We start from the raw sequence: 13,252 nt of genomic DNA, 5'->3' as shown, positions 1-13,252 counted from the left end.
TGACTATTAATAGAGATCGTTCAGATAACAATTCATTTCCAAAGTTGCTTGAAAATGTTAATCATTAACCTTATCTAGACAGGGAGTGGCGGATTCTGCATGTGGCGACTTTGAACCTGAATAACGTTTTTTACTACCTTACACAAATGCCATGAAACTGCAAGACTTTTCGGAGAATTACCTGAAAAAAATTTGGATGTGGTCGATTAGAGTTCATTGACTTTGATATAACCATGGCAACCAAATTTTGACAGGCTGCATGTTTCCGTTTTTTTTTTTTAGAAAATGGATATCCCTTTTGAAAATGACGAAAAATTACTTTTCTTACTGCAATTTTTGTGTTAAGTTCTTATTAGTGTTCCTTTATTGGTTGTGATTACTTTTCGCTTAATGTTAGCACTTTCCTGACGTTTTGGGGAAATTCAGAAATCTTAGATGGCAGAACCCAAAATTGTCGCCATTTGACTCATGATGGGGGAATCAGTCGCACCCCTGCCCCCCCCCCTCCCCCCACAAGTCGCAAAAGAAAAAAAATCCCGGTCTAGATGGGGCTGGCAAATTAAACATAAACTATGAAAAATAAATTACATGGAATGAGAGTAAATGTACTAGAAACGTTCAGGTATATTACTTATCAATAGTTCGTAGTTTAATAAATAGTTTATAATGCGATGAAAGCAGTTTTCACTTATAATAAAGTGAAATCTTTAATCTGCAATTGTGGTAATTACCTAATAGTATAACACAACGTATAATCGATTGTTTGCGAGATTTTATATTAGTGTCACTGGATACCACGAAAAGGAACTGGGCGTTCTTCGAAAGCGCAAAAAAAAAAAATCAGTGGGCAAGGAATAACAATATACCAAAGTAAATGGCCCATCCATTGTTTGAATCGAACCTACAACCGCCATTCTGCAAAGAAAATTAAACCTTTGCTGTAAACTGAGAATGAGAAACCCCCCACCTTCTCCTTCTCAGCCACACCAAACTGAATTTACAGTTAACTCGTGTGCAGAGAATTCATTCTGAACCTAACAATGGTGCTTTTGTGGGACACAACAAACCTTTTGAAAAGAACAATTGTATGCAAGCACAAGTTAGATAATTCACATTTCTCTGAGGAGTTGCCCAGCGATTTGAATTTGGTGTAAATTTCTCTGTGAAATGTAGTAACTGGAGTTTCAACAATTTCTTCAAAAAGGAAATGTTTGAAACCACGATTTCTGTCTCCTGCATTAGTGTAGACGTATCGTTTAGGTGCAGAAATACTTTTGACTGAAAAGCGCCGCCGCCATTTTAAAACTCAGTGATTGACGCCGCTGACCACCGTGAGCGGTTGTTGTTATTGTTTTACCTTTCACCATCATTCCATGCTTGCATTCTACCCTCCCCTTCCCCACCTAGTCAGTTTTGCACTGGCCATGTTTCAAGAAGACAGAATTCAGTTGTTATAAGAAAAAGAAAAAAGGCGGACATGGAAGTTAGCTTTGTTTGTTTAGGGTGTACACCAATATGGCGGACGCTGCGAAAAAAACTGGGACTAGACACCAAAACGAGCCGTTTTAAGGATAAACAAAAAATCTCTTTTCCTGCGAGTGCAAAGTTGACACAGAGACCAATCGGCCGATAAGTACAGAGTTTCTAATCACAAACGAGCCTCAGTTCTACCGTTTATTGGTTTGTTCCTTTACAATATTACAAAAACAAGACGGATCAGTTTAATTTTTTGTTTGTTAAGATCTCAAACCTTCGAGCGCAATGGCTATTTCGAATTTTCTGTCACCAGTGCGCTCGAAGGTCTGAAGACTTGGGAAACTAAAAAAAATTATCTATTTCCATCAGTGCGTTTTTTACATTTGTGATTGCGGCGAGAAACAAACCAACAAACAGTAAAACTTGTTCAGAATAAAATCATGGATCTCAAAAATCTGACGCTAAAGAATTCTTTACTTATCCGCAGATTAATCTCTCTGCGGACCTGCACTCGCCGGCAAGAAAATTATTTTTTTGTTTATCCTAAAACACCCAGATTTGACGCCTATCTCTAGGTTTGCTCCGAACGTCTGCCATTTGTGAAAACGGTCGATGTTGCTTTTAATAGACTCCACACACTATTTTGCGACTATATTCAAATTTCACATCACTTTACCTAAGGCAAATTAAATCACAAAAGCAAACAAACGACTCGCACTGTGAACACTTGCTGACGTGTCAAACTGACTATTCCGCTTCCTCGAAGGGAAAATTTACCAGACTGATAATACAAATTTACTTGCATTTGGTGAGTTGGGACTCGAGAGTGCCAAAAAACCAAAAAAAGAACAAAAAACAAAACAGAATTTTTTTAAATAAAATACAGCGAAGGTTTCACCCCCTCACAACAGGAACAAAGACTAGACAGCTTTTGTCAATGACTGCTACTGACAGGTAAAACATTTCTAGTGGAATTTAATTTGTTTTTACTAATTGCACTGAAAGAATACACTAGAGGTTCAAATAACATAATTTGTCGACGAAACAACCCAACGTATTTGTAATTGATTGCTCCAAATCGAAATGGTTTTGATTTGCTGAAGCCTTGATACTTCTTAAGCTACTCGCTTTGTATCTAATATTAGACAACAAACCAAAAATAGAAGAAGTTATTCCATTGGGCATTTTGAAGACTTTATGCAAATGGTCCTTGCCAATAATATTTTTTTAGAATGATTCTGACAAGGAAGAAGTTTGTTATATTTGTTCTCTCTAAGACTTGATCTTACGAGAGCCTCATTATATGCAAAGAAAACAGAACAGAACCCTTACAGATGCTTTACTTGAACTTCGAACAATTGCTTGGAGAATATGACAGCGTAGTTTGGTATGTTGAATTTCAAGGAGAGGATTTAAGCAGAGGACTTGATACATTTTCTTTGTCTTTCCATATCAGATTTGGAGGCTTTCAGGAATATTTGGGTAAACGAACAGAGTTTGTTTTGCTCGGATGCTTGACGAGCTGAATATTTCATTTCGAAAATCAATCTCACATGGCGTTTGTCTCTCTTTCTTTTTGTTGGCGCACCAAAAAAGACATTTTGATCCGGCTAAAATAGAAAGCCGCAATTTCCGCATCAGTCGGAAAATTCAAGGCCATGTTTCTCGCCGCAATTCGAATCGAAATATCGGAAGCGATATTACACAAGAAATCACTCATTTCAGGGTGCCCTGGTTCAGATTTTGCATTTTTTGCCTGTTAGTATACCGTGTCTAACAACTTCTTTAATTTCTTTCTTTTTAGATTTATACTTTCTACCCGCCAAACCATGCAGCCGCTAAAGTACTGCAAAGGTAAATTATTTTGAACATGTATTCACTAAGATGTGTTTAAAAGAATCTGCGGTGTTAAAATTAATTGCGGTGTAAAGTTAAGTGAAAGCTTAATTCTTTATGGACTATTTTACTTGCATTACATAAAGTCTGTTTTAGTAGATCTCATTATCTTTCAGGTCAGTTTTGGTTTTCGGTAATATTACACAAGCCACCAATTTCCACTTCGCTACATGTTTAATTTAAAAATGAATGCGATCTCGATTTACAAGACGAATCATTATGTACGATATAAAAATGTTCGCCATGCTAGCATTTGCAAATTTAGTAATCACTCTTTTGAAGCGTCACAATTAATTTTTTGTTAATTATTTTATAGCTCGAAATCAAGCACATTTACATCGCTACATGTTTGATTTAAAACTGAGAAATTCTATCTCAGTAAGACGAGACAACGTACGAAATAAAAGTTAACCAAGCTCGCGTTTCAAAATAAACGATCATACAACATTTTAATTAAAACTAGATTGACAACAAAAAATCAGAAATAAATTAGTAGAATACAGGGAAGCTTTCACCTCTAACAATAGGACAAAGGCTAGACTGCTTCTATTGTGACTGCTACTGACAGGTAAAACATTTCAAGTGGAATTTAATTTGCTTATTTTATTGAAATAATTTGAGGAATATAGTACAGGTTCAACTGACATGGTTTGACCCCAATTGTTTTTGATTTGTTGAAGTTTTGACATTTCTTAACCTACTCCCTTTGGTTTTCTCAGAATTGTATCAAATATTAGACAAACCAATAATAAAAGAAGTCATTCCATTGGACATTTTAGCGACCGCATACAAATCGTTTTAGCGAATAACATTTCTCTTTAGCATGACACTGTCAGCCGGGGAGACTTTTTAAATATTTGTTCTCTCAAAAACTTGATCTAACGAGAGCCTCATTATATGGAGGGAAAACAACAAAAGAAAGCTGTGCATTACTTCAGTTTCCTACACTCACCAAGTAGACAATTGCTAGTAGAATATGACAGCATAAGTTTGCATTTTATTTTCCTCACTGGCACCAAACGAGATGATTTAAGCAGAAGACTTGACATGTTTTCTCTGTCTTTCCATATCATTTGGGGGCTTTCAGAAATATTTGGGTAAACGAACAGTGTTTGATTTGCTCGGATGCTTGACGGGCTGAATATTTAATTTCTTTTCTTAACGTGATATTGTTGGCCCACCAAAAAACGTCATTTTGTTCCGGCTAAAACAGAAAGCCGCATTTTCTTAAGTTTGGAAAAATCCATGGCCAAGTTCCCCACCACAATTCAAGTCGAAATATCCGAAGCGATTATATATTCCTACAAAAAGAATCATTTGGTGCCGTGGTTTAGATTTTGGATACTTTTCCAGTTATTATATCGTCTCTAACAACTTCAATATTTTATTTCCTTTAAGCAAGTTTTGCTTTCGTTCTGCGTTGAGAAAAACAGCCGCAAAAGTACTACAAAGGTAAGTTATTTTAAACATGTATTCATGTATTCAGCGTACTTCATCATTTTATGGAAAATTGCACTATATAAATTTTAATATTATTAGACGTGTTTAACAGTTTATCCACTGTTAATATTTAAAAAAAATCTCAACAACACGAAACAATGTTCGACAAAAACGATGCTACCATTTCAAAATTAGTAAACAATCTTTCAGTGTGAAGGGTTACAATTAGCTTTTGTAATTTTTTTTTTTATCGGCTCGAACGAAACATTTTTCCATCGCTACATGATTAATACACTCTGGTTTTTTTTATAAGAACCTTTTTTATAAGAACGTCGAGGCTGAGATTAACCAAAATTTTAAGAACGTATTAAGAACGCTCCTCAGGCTGTGTCGATTAAAAACGTTTTTATTTTTCTTATCTGTATATAAAATCAAGGTAACAAATTGAAATTAACCAAAATGCTTAAGGGCATGTTTTGTATAACATTAACAATGGTGACACACATCTCGGTTTGTCATAATCAGCAGTTCTAGATATTGAATCTCGACAGGCAATGCACTTTAATAGGTTTCCTTGTCAGGTCCTCATTGATTTATTGAAATACATGTAGTGTATACCATGTAATTTAAGAACATCTTAAGAACGTTTTCAGCCTCCAATAGCAAAAAAATATTAGAACGTTCAGCCTCGGCTCCAAAATGAGACGTTCTTATGAAAAAAAAAAAAAAAAAAAAACAGAGTGTATATGTACAACATTTTATCTCAAAACTAGATGAATCTTCTTTTGAAGCGTCGCAATAAGGTTTCGTTATTTTTTTTTTATCAGCTCGAAACGAAGCATTTTTTACGTTATTTTCTGCATGTCCAATTTAAAAGAGAAAAAGACGAAAGCTAAATTAATGAAGTAAAAGTTGGCCATATTAGCGGTTCAAAATTACTTATACAAAAACTCTTAGTTTAACGCGTTGTAATTAGCCTTAGGAAACTATTTTAGCAGGTCAAAATCAAGCACAGGATTCTTTGTAATTTAAACGCAGTTACTGGTTGAACTGACCAAATAAACAAAAGATGTTGCAAATTCGCAGTTTGCAATGAAGCGTCAACCAATCTTCATCTATGTTCTTTGTTACCAATAGCTTTTACCTTAAATTGGTTTGAAAATTATGATAAAGTGTTCCAAAAACATTTCGTCTCTTCTGTCATCGGCTGACACGACTCAAAAATTCTTTTCATGGCAATGAGTCAATGTGTTCAATCGTTTTACTGAACGCGAGTTTATTAAGCGTTGATTGAAAAATTCAAACCCATGCAAGCAAACAAACCGAAGTCAACAGTCACAACATGACCTAAATACCCATTACTGGAACATTGCACTGTTTATTAGTCAAAACAAAAGTTCCTGGAGCTACAACAAACTTATTGCAAAAGCCGTGATTGAAAAGAGAAAGAAACGAAATGGATCTAAACTGTTCCACTTTTAGAGAAAATATACAACTGATATGTTAACTGTAAGGGAAAGTGATAGTGAGAGTATTACAAGCTCAGTCAATTGTATTTGTATTTTTTTAGTCGAAACATCAACTGTTGTTAGAAAGGAGGTAAAGTTAGGCTGTGAGAAGGCCTTCTCAGTAGGGGAAGGGTGGGGGAAGCCCTCTGCTGTGCCACCTTGTTAAATATACCAATGAACCCTCGAAGTTCAGATTATGGAGGAATGAAAACAATTAAGGATCTCTAACATTACCCTAATCTCAGTCAACAGGTATTTTATCTTAGAATTTTAGAACCTTTGGTTCTTTTTTTACAAAAAGAAATAAAGAAAGAAAAGACAAGTAAAACTGTGAATAACTTCCAATTCAGGGAACACAGCGTAGCAAAACAACACTGCAGATGCCCTCTTATTGGTCGAATCAACGATTAAACAAACTTTGAGGACGACTATTGTTTGAAAATTAAAATTTAAAACAAATGTTCGAAGAACTTGCTCTAACGAGAACCTGACTAAACCAAACAAAATAGGGCTTCATCAACTAAAACTTTTTCAAAAGTGACAAGGGAGGACTAACTAATGCGACACTGTAAGTTCTCGATAGTTTTGTTGATTGTTATTTGTGAAGGATTTCGTTGCTCGTTTTGTTGTAAAATCTAATTCTTTTTCTTTTTAACTATTTCAGATTTCTTGTTCCCGTGCCGACAACTCGGGTCATTATTGAATTACTTCAAAGGTAAATTTTTATGTTTATTAGAATTCACTCTTGGCAGCGCCTTCACGCTGAATTTAATGTTTGCCACTTAAAAACAACAAAAAAGTTATTTTTTTTTTCTTCCGGCTGATTCGTGGGTTAATGAAACCAAATACCACAGTGCGTGTTTTAGTTTACATGATTTGCGGTGACCCATAGATCTATAAAATGTATCGAGTGAGGACAAACTTTTTACGGTTAATTTATATTAGTGGCGGCTGTTTATCAGACTCCAAACGATCTGTAGTTTGCGGGCCTTATTCATGTACGTCATTTGCGGATCTCGATGCAACTAAAATGTCTTCTAAGCAAACTAACAAGACGTGTAATAAATTACTCCAGTATGTTTCTAGAATTTAACAGCACTTGGTTAAACAAAACCAGTGGAGAAAAAAAAATTCAGACCATAATGTGTTTTTCAGGTTATACCACAATTAACTTTAAGTCAGCAGTTTCAATCATTAACTTTACTTTAATAAAACAATCATGATAATATTGAGTATGATAACTTAAAAGTAATAGGAATAAAATCCATACTTGTGATTTAAACTTACAACAGGAAAAAGTACCTCTACGGTTTCAAATTTCGCTATTTGTCAATAATCCAAAGATCCAGGCGCAGATTGAATAATATTAAATCGAGCAAAACTACATAAGGTGGAATTTGAACAATCAAGGGCCTGACGTGTCAAACAAATTCAACGTCTGTTTCATCAAACGGCAGAGTAAAAGAAGTACACTGAAACAATATTCAGTGGAAACACTGTCACTTAGTACGCGACTCAAACGAGAAGAAAAAAGAAATGGTAGAACTATGTTATGTTTCACAGAACCGACTGTCGAAATTTTCTTTTCATAATTTTGGAAAGATGATAAGCATTTTCTTTGGCGGATTAATTTGGAAATTTGCTGATGGTTATTTCCAAGAGAAATCGTTAGGTCTCGTTTTATCTTATTCGATACTAAAATGCAACATTTTATTCAAAAGACAATTAAATTCAAGAGGCATTGCACATTACGCATTTTGAAAATTGTCTATCAACCAGCATAGATGTTTATCCTGTTTCATACATGTTATCAGAGATGTTCACAACAAAACAGCTCAATCAAAAGAGCGCACAATATTGACCTAATTAGCATAACAAGCCGTCTAAACTTGTTTCAACTTGTTAGTTATAGAAACAAAACATTATAGTAGAGTCAAGGTTATTGGTAGATACAGAAATGGTTTAGCCAATAGGAATGTTCGGCTTACTTTAGCACCTAACATGTTATCAACTTCAAACGTGTTACTTTCAAGTCAACAGAAATGATCTAACCAATAGGACTGCTTGAGTTATTTTGGCACCAAACATGTCAGCTTCAAAACGTGTCTAAAACATGCTTTTTACTTACAAGTCAACAAACAAAAGGATAAAAGTCTCTGCAATAGTGAGAGGTGAATCAGTTTTCCTTCAGATGATTGAAGCTGCACAAGCAAGACTGGTAGGTAATACATTTCCCCCTTAAGTTACTATACTACAATGCATTTTTTCCTTTAGAGAATTCAACTGAATTCTTATTCAATTGATTTGATTATATTTAGCAAAATTCATTTAACTTCTCAAAAACAATTTGAATTTTAGGAAGGACTTAAATTAGTCATAAGCTATTAGCTGTTAATTCAAGAACACTCTGCGGTGACTCTTTACTTATGATATAAGAAGGTTTAAGTAAGTTTTCAAAGAAATTAAATTAGCAATAAATAGGATGTATGGCGCTTCAATAATTCTATATCTTCATGGTCAAATACAACGTTGATGAATGATAAATAGGTATTATCAGATAAAACATGCATAACTAATGGTGACTTCCTAAGAAATATTCTTTGCTGTAACAAAATATCAACTAACGGTTATGTGGTTGGTAACAAGGAAGCTCAACATCAAAAGCGTCATCAATTTCTTTTAGGCATCTTGCGGTCCTCGGATTTTGTTCATTTGTAGTTTTTTCTTCTCTTTTTGCGTGGTGAATAAAACTGAGTTCGAGAATTCAATGTCCACAGATTAAATAATGACGAGACACTGCCTGAAAAGACCGCTGATCTCCATGCTGTGTGTACTGTTCTTACTGCTGATCACCTTGTGTTCTGCGAATGACAACAGCAGCAGCAAACCACGTGACAACAAGGTGAGTTTGATGAACAGACTTTAGGCAACAGTCAGCTCCCTTTCTGCTGCCCACCAAACAAAAAGGGATAAAAAAAAAAAAAAAAAGAAAAACTGGTTACACGTCACTTCAAATTCTATTCAACAATTATAATCAGCGACAGAAAATTGTTGTGATGAGCACCCGACCATCAGGCTACTCGTTTTGTACAAAACGTAACCTCCACCCCTCCCCCCGAAACCAGTACTTTTGTATGCCCCCTCCCTTAAACCCCACCAGCTAATCAAGTAAGGCAGTTATTGTTCAGCAACTAGTCTTCCTTAGGGAAAAAAACCTGCTCCGATTTGTTACTTTATTTTCGACAAACTGATGAACGCGCTAAAGGACAGGAAAATACCGGAATGTGAATAGCAATACTATCCAGAATTTAAGTATCCAATGAGCGCTCGTGAACAACACTTTATCCACTGACTTGATGTACAGTAAATCAAATCAAAAAATATTTCTAACTTCTTCATTCAGGACACTCCTCAACAGACGTCATCATATGGCTCTTGTGGTCATAGCACATATTTCTGCGCACCAGGAATTCCAGGTATCCCAGGAAGCCCTGGACCTGCAGGACCAGCAGGTGCGGCGGGATCATCCGGCAATCACGGACCTGAAGGACCCATGGGCCCTCGAGGAAACAAGGGCGATGTAGGCCCTAGTGGAAGACGAGGTTCTTCAGGCCTTTAAGGAGCTCAAGGACCTCCTGGACCTCCGGGTCCTACTGGAAAAAAAGGCAAAGCAGGTGCTCGTGGTAACCAAGGTCCTCCAGGCCCCAAAGTGGCTCTAAGTTCTTTTTTGCGTAACTGGAAACAGTGCGCTTTTAAGAATCTGAATGATAATAGGGATTCTGGATTGATTAAGGTAAACGCTCAACTACAGAATCATAAGCCAAAAACAATAGAAATTATTATTATAACATTAACATTGCCTTTTTTTCCTACCAGTTAGAACTTTTAAAGTTATTTATGTTTAGTTTATATTATTAGTTTCAATTGTTTACAGTATCCGCAATTAGCACCGCAGTACTAAATAAATTGACAACTAAATGAAGTTATTATTATTTAACGTGGCAGAAAAAAAGGTGACGCTAATTTAAAAAAAACTCTATCCAGTAATTGTTAGGTCTAATGTCTATACTTATGAACCAGTCCTGGTGAGGTGCTAATCAAGATAATATGTTAACTTTTTTGAGAGTAGAAACTTCAGCGACTACTGCTTGCGCATGAAGTGAAACTGAAAACTTGGAGTGTAAGGAAAATCTTTCTTTTTATGGGATTGCCTATTAGATCGGATAGGGCAACTGCCAGATCAGATTAGATAGTTAAAAGTATATATGTGAATGTTGATTGTTCCCACTTCAATTCAATTGTTTATTTGTTTTATATATTTCACAGGAATGCGTTTTCAAGAAGAGGTCAGACAACACAGGGTTGCGAGTCTTCTGGAATGGAGTCCTTCGCATCCATAACTGTCATGGCTGCTGCAGTCGATGGTATTTCACTTTCAATGGTGCAGAGTGCCCAGCTCCAGCAGCCATTGATGGTATAGTATACATGAATTATGGAAAAAACGGCAAAAAGGATTTACACCGAGTGAGGCAAATCGAAGGCGTCTGTGAGAAAGTCCACAAGGGCACTGTGCGTGTGTGATTCTGGGTCGGGAATTGTGCTGGTGTGAAATCAGCTGACGCAGCAACAGGCTGGAACTCAGTGTCCCGGATCTACGTGGAAGAAGTACCACCCCCACGGGCTTAGGAGTTGTTGTTGTTGGTGGTTTTTTTTTTTTTGTTGTTGTTGTTGTTTTGTTTTTGTTTTGGTTTTTTTGGTTTAACTTTAAGGTGCTTGGTAGATTTCGACCGCGGACTGAATAAAATTCAGAAAGGGTTAAGAGCTGAATTTTAGGAAATACTAACTAAATGGAAGTAAATTATGATAATAAAAACAAGCGTTTAATTTTTTTTAAAGCTTGAAAGGTGTAGGGAATAAAGCCAGTTTTATCCAGCAGTAATGTAAAACAGAAAATAAGCAAATAAAAGTCTGGTAGCAGTAAATAATACACCGTGTTGTGTGAAATTCTTAGGGTACTAGTTTGTTTCCTACAGAGTCTGAATTTACAGTTGTTACCAATTTTTTCTCGTTATTTCATAATTCTACGACGGTTACCATGTGAAACAACAACAACAACAACAAAAATTTATTATGAGAAAAGACAAATTACAATATTACATACCCACAGTTAGCAAGGGCTATTCGAGGTGGGTAGCATTTACAGTTGTTTGCACGCTCAAAAGGAACAGAAAATTAACAGCACAAAAATAGAAATGATTCATTAAACAAGGAGAAAGAGAATTAAATAAGAAAATAAATGAATAAATAAAACACCTAAATGACGAATTATTATTTAGAAAGTTAAATACAAGCTAACTAAGAAGTGACATAAGATTGATACGAGGTACAGCGTTTATATCAACATACACCTCCTCAGTCTCTAGAACCTTTAAAAGCGATTCATGCAGTTTACGCTTGAAAAGTGTTTTACGTAACTTTCGTAGTTGAGGAGGAATTTTATTCCAAATTCTCGTTCCAATTCTAGAAAAGGACAGCAGCTGTTGGTTGAGTCTTGAAAGTTGGACATCAAAATTACCCGACTCTGAAAATCTAGTGTAGTGAGAATGGATCTGGTCAGAACGAGTGAACAGTTCAGAGATTTTTAAAGGAGCACAATGGCTAAAAATATCATGCATTAGAGAAGCAATATGTTTAAAATAGAGCATGTTCAGAGGCAAAAGACCGGAACTGACAAACAGAGGGATGGCATGAGTTCGACTGTCAGAAAAGTAGATCAGACGAAGGGCTCGTTTTTGCAGCAGAAGAATTTTGTTTAGCTGAGAAGCGGCAGCTTGTACCCAGGCAGCTAATCCATAGGAGATGTAATTTGCCATAAAACAAGGAAAACAAGGAAAAAGGAACGATAGATTCTTAAAAGGGTAATTGTAGGCAGAAAATGCCTAAGCCTTGAGATAATCCCAACACCTTGACTTATTTTGATAAAATATAGTCTATGTGGTATCGCCAGGAGAGGTTACTGTCAACCAGAATACCTAAATATTCCACGTAGTTTTTACGTTCGAGAGAAGTCATTTTCTTTAAGTCGTTATCATAGAGTATTAAGTTTACGTCGTAATCAACCTTGCGTTGATAAGGGTGAAAAATAACGAAATTGGATTTACCAGTGTTTAGCGATAGTTTATTTGCGTTAAGCCACTCGCAAACTTTAATCAATTCAGCATTAACAACTAGCTCAAGTGATCTAAGATTTTTATCTGCATATAAAAGATTAGTATCATCAGCGAATAAGTAAAAGTTGAGTTTATTAGAAGCTTGATAAATATCATTTATGTAAATGAGGAAAAGTAATGGCCCTAGGACAGAGCCTTGAGGAACTCCAAATAATATTTTATTTTTGCCAGAAATATCGGAACCAATTTGAGTTGTCTGAGTCCTATCAGATAGATACGAAGAAAACCAATCATTGATAACCCCGCGTATACCAGAGTGATGCAATTTGCATAATAAAATGCTGTGATCAACGGTGTCAAAGGCCTTTTTTAGACTGGGGTTTCAATTTACCAAACATTTGCCTTTTAAACCATGCGTTTCCCCATGCCTTTTCTTTTTCCTTGTTTTCGCCAGAAAACGTTACTGGTTAGCTTCCTTACAAAACACTGACTGAGACTCTTGTCTGGTGATTATGGCAAACTTAGCCAAATTATTTAATCCTAAGCGCAAGCATCTCCCTTTTTTTATCCCTTTTCCGTCTTCTGACAGACCCAGAGTTTGGCGATTAAAACCAAAACAAAAAACAAAAACAAAAGCAAACATTGTATTATTATTCCGTATTTAATAACGTTTCCCAGCAACAGCGGAGAGGCAGCGAGGTCGCCTCAATTCAGTATCGCCCTACCCTACTTTCGAAAATTTCTCGGCTGAATTTGCATATC

At 35.8% G+C, this 13,252-nt stretch overlaps 1 long non-coding RNA gene and 1 pseudogene across 2 annotated transcripts in view; one reads left to right on the top strand and one right to left on the bottom strand.

The window, feature by feature from the left end:
* LOC146481366 (uncharacterized) overlaps positions 1-13,252 on the bottom strand; it is a 50,088-nt gene that overhangs the window by 499 nt on the left and 36,337 nt on the right. The window lies entirely within an intron of this gene.
* LOC146481371 (uncharacterized) lies at positions 1,700-12,828 on the top strand (annotated as a pseudogene). Its single transcript, XR_014864474.1, has 6 exons — positions 1,700-3,330; positions 4,771-4,824; positions 8,354-8,538; positions 9,004-9,222; positions 9,724-10,113; positions 10,647-12,828. The product of XR_014864474.1 is annotated as an uncharacterized LOC146481371 (transcript).

Source organism: Pavona decussata, unplaced genomic scaffold, assembly GCF_977016875.1.
Source record: "Pavona decussata unplaced genomic scaffold, jaPavDecu1.1 SCAFFOLD_50, whole genome shotgun sequence".
NCBI classification, from domain to species: domain Eukaryota; kingdom Metazoa; phylum Cnidaria; class Anthozoa; order Scleractinia; family Agariciidae; genus Pavona; species Pavona decussata.
This window is presented reverse-complemented; position numbering and strand designations above follow the sequence as displayed.